Source organism: Alosa pseudoharengus, unplaced genomic scaffold, assembly GCF_046254945.1.
Source record: "Alosa pseudoharengus isolate Yale_2024_CS ecotype anadromous, Long Island Sound unplaced genomic scaffold, YU_APseudo_1.1 YU_APseudo_1.1_scf_1, whole genome shotgun sequence".
NCBI classification, from domain to species: Eukaryota; Metazoa; Chordata; class Actinopteri; order Clupeiformes; family Clupeidae; genus Alosa; species Alosa pseudoharengus.
The window spans coordinates 29,741,279-29,749,135 of NW_027468564.1; positions in this window are offsets into that span (position 1 = coordinate 29,741,279).

Consider the following 7,857-nt stretch of genomic DNA (forward strand, 5'->3'; position numbering starts at 1 on the left):
GACAATTAACATCTCCAGGTTTGTGATTTTTTCCTCATTAAGTAGTACATTTATACATTCATATAAAACATAGGTGACTAATAGTGATGCGCGGGCTGACCCGTAACCCGCGGGTCAGAGGGGTGTGGGTAGGATGTATAGATAATATTGCAGGTTGCAGGTGGGTCAGATAGCAACGTTCTGAGTTATATCCATGTACAGAATTGCGTGTGATGTAGGATAAAGTAAGGATTCCACCTTCTCTTCCTCTCTCTGTCTCAAATGCACATGCACACCAGAGTTACAAAAATATCCCATCGGAGGGGACAACGCTTATCCACACAATACATTAAACTGTTGTTTAGCCTTAATGACACTTCTATTTGATAAAACACCTGATGTAAGCGAAGAGACATTTAGATCATAACCTCAATTATCTGGTAACGGCCCTGCTCCTCAGTTCACTCTTTGAAAAGAATGCAAGTTATTTCCATGCATGTTACTAACACACTCCACAGGCCTGTAATCTGTAGGCTAATTCAGTTTAGTTTTTAATTAGTCTACAGCGATAAATAATTAGTCTTAATCTTAAGCGTGTAGCCAAAATTATCCCAATCTTATAAATTTCTAAAGTGGAGCATGTTGCCTACCTTTTGCCTACACTACTTAAACTGTTGTCAGTAAGAAAAGTGGAGATACTATGGATTAATGGGTTATATATATATATATATATATATATATATATTCTGAAATCTGAATCTGAATCATTGGTATGTGTTTGTGTTCAGTAATAAGGATGTTTCCATGCTGTGCTGCACTGATTCCTACATCTCTGCTGAGCAGGTAGCCTGGTGATCACCGTTGGTGTGGTGGCTGCTGTTTCCTTTGTGCTTATCCTGCTCATACTCCACACACAGAGACGGATGAAGGACGCACAACCCAGCGGTAGTAACACTCTATACCTTTCTCTCCTTTATTCTTATTTCTCAGACTATCTACCGCAAAAAATATGTTTATTTATCAACAATAACTTGCATTTTTAATGTGCTTTATTAAGGCACCTAAAAATCTTTACACTGAAGGGCAGCCTCACTAACCTCAAGCAATGTGTAGCACCCACCAGGGTGATGCATGCCACTATTATGTGCCAGAATACTCACCAAACTGCAGCTTCAGAGTGAGGGAATTAATTAAATTACTAAATTAGAGAGCTATTTGATATGGGTGCCAGTTACACAAATATTTATATTTAATGTGACCTAATACAATTAAGTTCAAACATCCGGTTTGAAATACTGTGAAATATTTAGCAAACATATCTCCCTCCTCACAATTGGACAGTGGTGAGTAGTAGATAACATTACACTGAACTGCCATCAGCAGGGAACTCACAAACACTACTTTTTGACCATTCAATTAAGAATCAAATCTCAACACTCAAAACAATTACTCTGTTGATTTTGAAAAAAAAAAATCTTGATTTAGAAATGTCCATACTAAAGTAGCTATGTTGACTTTTTTTCAGACCAAGACTATGTTAATGCAGCTGTTGAAACTCTTCAGACTAATGCTGCCGTGGTCACCAATGCCTCAGCTACTCCGGAAGGTCAGGCCAACATCTACCAAAGTCTCCATGTGGACACACTACAGCATGATGTTTACCAAACTCTTCATGTTTATGTAGAATGTAGACAATAGACTCTAAACAAAGTAGTTTTAGGCAAATCCATTCACTCAGCGGCCATATTGTAACGCTTTTTGGCAATATACTGTATCTGGCATCTGTTTCGGCAGAAATGCGCGTCACGCGTGCGCTAGAATTCACGACACCAACCTTGTTCCAGCAGCGAGATCACAACACATGATTGGCACAATGTCTTCACATGTCGACTTTTTTTGCCGCAGAAGGGACGGGATAGACAACTGCCATATTGGTGTTTCAAACTAACCTCATGCATTTCTATGGAGGATTTATTCTATGGAGTGCTGTGTCTCCTCATTAGAAAGTCTCTGCTCTAACACACACATCAGCAGGGAACTCACAAACACTACATTATGAGCATTCAATTAAGAATCAAATCTCAACACTCAAAACAATTACTTTTACAAAAAAATCTTATGTAGCTGTGTTGACTTTTTTTCAGACCAAGACTATGTTAATGCAGCTGTTGGAACTCTTCAGACTAATGCTGCCGTGGTCACCAATGCCTCAGCTACTCCGGAAGGTCAGGCCAAAATCTACCAAAGTCTCCAGATGGACATACGACAGCGTGATGTTTACCACACTCTTCATGTTTATGTAGAATGTATACAATAGACTCTAAACAAAGTCCTTTTAGGCAAATCCCTCCCCTCGGCGGTCATATTGTAACACTTTTTGGGCACTTGTCAATTTCGGCAGAAATGTGCATGCGCAAGGCTTCAGGATACCAACCTTGCTCCAGCAGTGAGATCATAACACATGGCACAATATCTTCACGTCAACTTTTTTACCGCGGAAAGGGGCGGATTATGTGTAGACAACTGCCATATGTGACCAGTCGTTTTGGTAAAATTGACAAAACTAGGTTAATGTGCTCACATGAACGGCCATTGGCTAAGCTTTCCAACGATATGTATATGGAGGGTATTGCAAAAAGTATCGCTAAGATAACCGCATCCAAAGTTGGCATGGTTCTCCTGTCACGATATGCCAGAAGAGGAGAAAATCACCTTTTTAAGTAAATTGTCACGTGCAAAAACACGAAAAACCACAAAGACCCATAACGAGGGATCTGGAATGTTGGTTACCTAGCAAACAAGACACTGTCTATTGAAAAGGGAACTCTTTTTTGATGCGTAAGACTGATGTTGAAATTAATATTTTAAACAATAATCGGGTGTTTTCAGATTATTTAGTTTGTGGTAGAATTGTTGTATAAAAATTGTTGTTGCCTGCGTCACTCGGCCTCTGGCCTCGTGGCTACGGCCGAACAACACCCGTGGGAATATCCATGACCAACCCCACTCTCACTCGTGCTATATTGCTTAAATGTCCTTTTTAAGAGTACCTGTGGTGTCTGTAATGGAAGACACATGATGAGATGGAAGAGTTTAGTGATTATTATGTTATGTCTTTTTAAGATTTTTATCTGTGATGTCTATAATGAAAGATATATGATGAGATGGAAGTTTAGTGATTATTATGTTATGCCCTTTTTAAGTCTATTGTTGGCTTATCTTTTTGTGTATTGTTATTGTACTGTTTGCCTATAAATATAAAAATAATTGAACACATGAAGCAACATCTGCATCTCTTACTGTTTCTTTGTTTAAAGGAAAATTCTGGCAATTTTTCACACATATTTCTGTTTCTGTATAAGTCAGTGAGTACTGTCAGTATGAAATAAAAGAAATCAAACAGTTCTACCTAGCTGGAGTTGCTGCAGCCAACGCCTAGGGCTGCCAGACAGCTACAGCGCTACACTGTGGGGCATATTCATGAGCCCCCATATTCAGACCCCAGAGTGAAGCACTGGACACCTCCTCTCTACTTTCAAGAGAGAAGAGATTGAAGAGAAGATAATTATTATTGTACAGGACAGTGAAGAAACAGACAGGAAGTGAGTAAGAGAGAGAGAGGGGGCGGAACAGGGAAATGACCCAGGTGGTCCATAAAGGGCCACAGTGTCCAAACAGATGTTATGACAATGTTTGTCCAGCAGGAGTCACTCTTTTTCACTGTCAAAAGACTTTTTCACTATTTCTGTGGCTTTCAGGAAGATGTGGATTTGATTGCATGACAAAATACCACAAATAAACAAATATTTAAAATTTAACCAACACAATAATCCTATAGCAGTATTACGGATATAATCCTATTGCAGTATTACATAATAATCCTATTGCAGTATTAAGATTCTATGTGTTGAGGATGACAAGTGAAATATACAGTATATCAAACCACTTTAAGACAAATGTAGTAGTCTTGATATTGCTGATTTGATACATAATTAGCCTTCTCAATAAGATTGCCTGCTGTTCAATCACATGACCAGCAGGCAAGCAACAGGCTTTCCATTGTTTGTTATGGGTCAGCTGTGGGACAGTTGCTGCCCCCAGCATTACACTAGTGACAGGAGATGAGTGTTGACCTTGGTTTAACTCCCAGAATGTATCTTTGGACTCATCAATGTCAGTTTTATGTATCCTATAACACATCAGACATTTTGACCAATCAAAGCAGTGAATTCTGTATAGGGGCAGGACGTCTCTTTCCATAGCCCATTACTAATAAAGACTCAGCTCCCTCTCTCATGAAAGGGTTTTGTTGTCTATAGTTTATACTTTCATAGAAGATTCACCAAAAAGCTCCATGTTGAGCATTGGTCCATGTTCCAGATGAAACTGGACATAACCTATCTGTCAACAGATACCAATAATAATTCTCATTTTGACTGCTGTCTATTTGCTGCCTGAGATTATATCTTCTTCACCCTTTAGTCCTCCCATCACCCATGACTCACACATCTGTCTTTACTTTTCACCTACAAAAAGGACCCATGTTTGCCCATATCAAGACATCCAAGTACCATCTTTACCCATTCAAGGACATCCGGATCTCCTTATATGGGCAAAGGGTTGTAATATTTGCCCATATACAGACATCCAGGTACCATCTTTGAACCAGATCTCCTTATATGGGCAAAGATGGCTGCTTTGGGTCCTTTTTGTAGGCGAATTTCAGATAGACACGTTGACACTTATAGAGTCGTGCAGCTCTCTCTTTCTACTTCCTCTCTTGTTCTATCACCCTCTGTGTTATCTCTTCACTGTGTTTTGAGGAGAAGTGGTGTGTGAGTCCTGATGAAGATCCTGTGAGATCAAAAGGTCGCCTTTTTTAAGATAAACAAAGTATATATTTAGAATCCACACAGTGTGCAGACCTTCTCCCCCTGTATCTCTTCACTGGTGACGTCTAAGGGAAAAACTGTTTTTGCAAATATAATTGCGGTATTGGATGTATGGGGATATCTGGAAGGGCAGAGCACAGAGGGATCCATGTCACACTGCAAAAATTCCTACAATTAGAATTTAAGTGAGATAAATAACCTTAAATCAAGTGAATATATGGTATGCTTATTTTTGACTGCTCACACTGTATGACAAAGATTTCTGACATGCTAGATATCCATAGATAAAGTTATACTATGAGAAGCAGCTGCCATTGAAACTTTCTTTCTCAACAGTGAGTTTTTAAACTAGATGTACCGCAGAGTAGCGCAAAATATGACTGCCGCCCAGTCCAAGTCAGAGTGTAAGACAACCGACAAAAAACGGATTGTTTGTTATAGTCTTCTAGTGCCCCATTGAGAGCTTGCTTAAACACATCAACTCAAACAGTAATTTGGCCCAAGCCAAACATTTGTTGGATCCAATTGATTTGAGGCTAAAATGTTGTCATAATCGTTGTGTCCACTTAGCTTTATGGTCTTCAATGTTTTGTCTTGCATTGTGATTGGCCCATCGGGTGTGATTCTAGTCCAGACCTGAACAAGACTTTTGCGGTTGGAGACAGTGTGGACATCACATGTGAGTTCCCTAATGATCCAGGCTACAGGGCTTACAAGTTTCTGTGCAACAGTGGATGCACAGATAATACTGAAAGGTACTCTGTTTTGGAGGGAGAAGGCCTCAAGGTCACTGTCAAGAACATTGTCAAAGGCGAAGCTGGAGTCCACAGGTGTGGACTGAATGTCACTCAACGATCCCAGCCTTTGTCAGCCTTTACTGCAAAATGCAGCTTGATGTTGATATGGTAAGTCTAAGAACAATTTAATAATTTAAAGAATTAAAGGGAGGACTATTTAAAGGAAAGAGATTATAGTTATTTTTGCATTTATTCATTTGGCTGATGTTTTATCCAAAGTGTGTTACTTGCAAGGGCCAGTCTCCCCAGAGCAACTTTAGTATCTCAATCAGTGGCAAAATGTTGGCAGCAGAATTGAACCCTCAACTTCTTAGCCACTTACCACAAGCACATCTATCTATGCATTTATCTATCTACCTATCTATCTCAGTGGTTCACAAACCTTTTCTGTCATTCCCCACAGAGGTGGGGCATTTTCAACCACACCTGACCCCATCAACCCAACAAAGTGGTAAAATTACAATATTTTTTTTCGCATTTTCATTCCATGTTACACCTCTTCTCTCAGTCCACTGGATCAAATGTCATTTTAATTAATATGTTTACGTATTCTTATTTCTTTTTGAATCTATGATTTTACTTGTCAAAAAAGAAAGGCATTATTACAGTAAAGAAAGGTACGAAAAATCCCTTCCTGTGCATCGCGCCGCACCTGTCATGTCTCTATTCTATTGAAAATCATGGCCGATGCTCTTGTTCAATGCCAACTTGACTATGGCATTACTTAAGGCCTCAAAGACAAGCTACAGATCTGTCAAATTAAATGATTAGAGTGATCCTTAAACTCCTAGAAATCCAAGAACTCATCTTCTTCCTGACCAGTCTTAATGTAGGTGGCTCAGAGTGGAGGAGAGATTTTCCCGACTTTAACTGTGTTTAGTTTATAAGATAAGAAATAACCTGGCACCCAAGTATTTATGTAAATACTTTTCTAAAATTAGTGATGTGCTTAGATATTCCACCAGGGGGAGTTCCACAGATTACAGGCTGCACCGTTTGAGCTGTATGGGAAAGTGCTCTTTCCTGTACTCAGCAGCTGTCTTGTGGAATGGCTTACCTTCAAACCTTAAACTGTTGAGCTCCTCCTACTTTCATTTTAAATCTTCAATAATCATTATCAAACCCATAAACAAAATCAAAAGATCCTTGAAGTACTAGGAATATTGTACTGTTATGTGTTTGCTTGTCTGAGGGAGTCACTTAGTATAAGTATATATACTCTTTTGATCCCATGAGGGAAATTTGGTCTCTGCATTTATCCCAATCCGTGAATTAGTGAAACAGACACTGCACACAGTGAACACACAGTGAGGTAAAGCACACACTAATCCCGGCACAGTGAGCTGCCTGCATCAACAGCGGCGCTCGGGGAGCAGTGAGGGGTTAGGTGCCTTGCTCAAGGGCACTTCAGCCGTGCCTAATGGTCGGGGTTCGAACCGGCAACCCTCCGGTTACAGGGAGTCACTTGTCATGTTAGAGGGAGTTACTTGACATGTTACAGCCTTCCACTTCAATAAAAATGTTTGACCAGCAGAGGGCATTCTGTGGCACCAAACAGCATTCCAGAGGCTTTTTGGAAAGACGTTCAATATCAAACATTGCCTTTAGAAGCAGTGGGTTGGAACAAAAACAAAATCATATTTAGTCTCACTGTAGTGCTTATTACAATATAAACACATATCAGCGTACATACCGTTTTCCAGCTACTTATGGCCACTGTAATATAACAGCTACAGTATATCAGATAAGGTTGTGCTGAAGCAGTGGTACAGTGGGCCTAGATTTGGTTCCTGAACCTGCTCTTACAGGTCTGTGTTGGATAAAAAAAAAAAAAATTGCAAAATAACAGTCAACTTAATGTAATGGTTAAGAAAGACTCCAAGCGGAAGCCAGAAAGATTTAATCTGGTGTCTAATGGTTAAGAAAGACTCCAAGCGGAAGACAGAAAGATTTAATCTGGTGTCTAATGGTTAAGAAAGACTCCAAGCGGAGCCAGAAAGTCGTGGGTTATGACTCCTGGCCGGCACCGTCCTGCCTCTGAGAACTGAAGGCACTGAACCCTGAGACGCTCAGATTGACTGTCCCTGCATTTGGTCTCTGTAATCAGCCTTTATATTTACAGCCTGTTGATACCGCATCACTATTAATTTGCTCTTTATGTACAGCCTGTTGATACTCTCTCACTATTC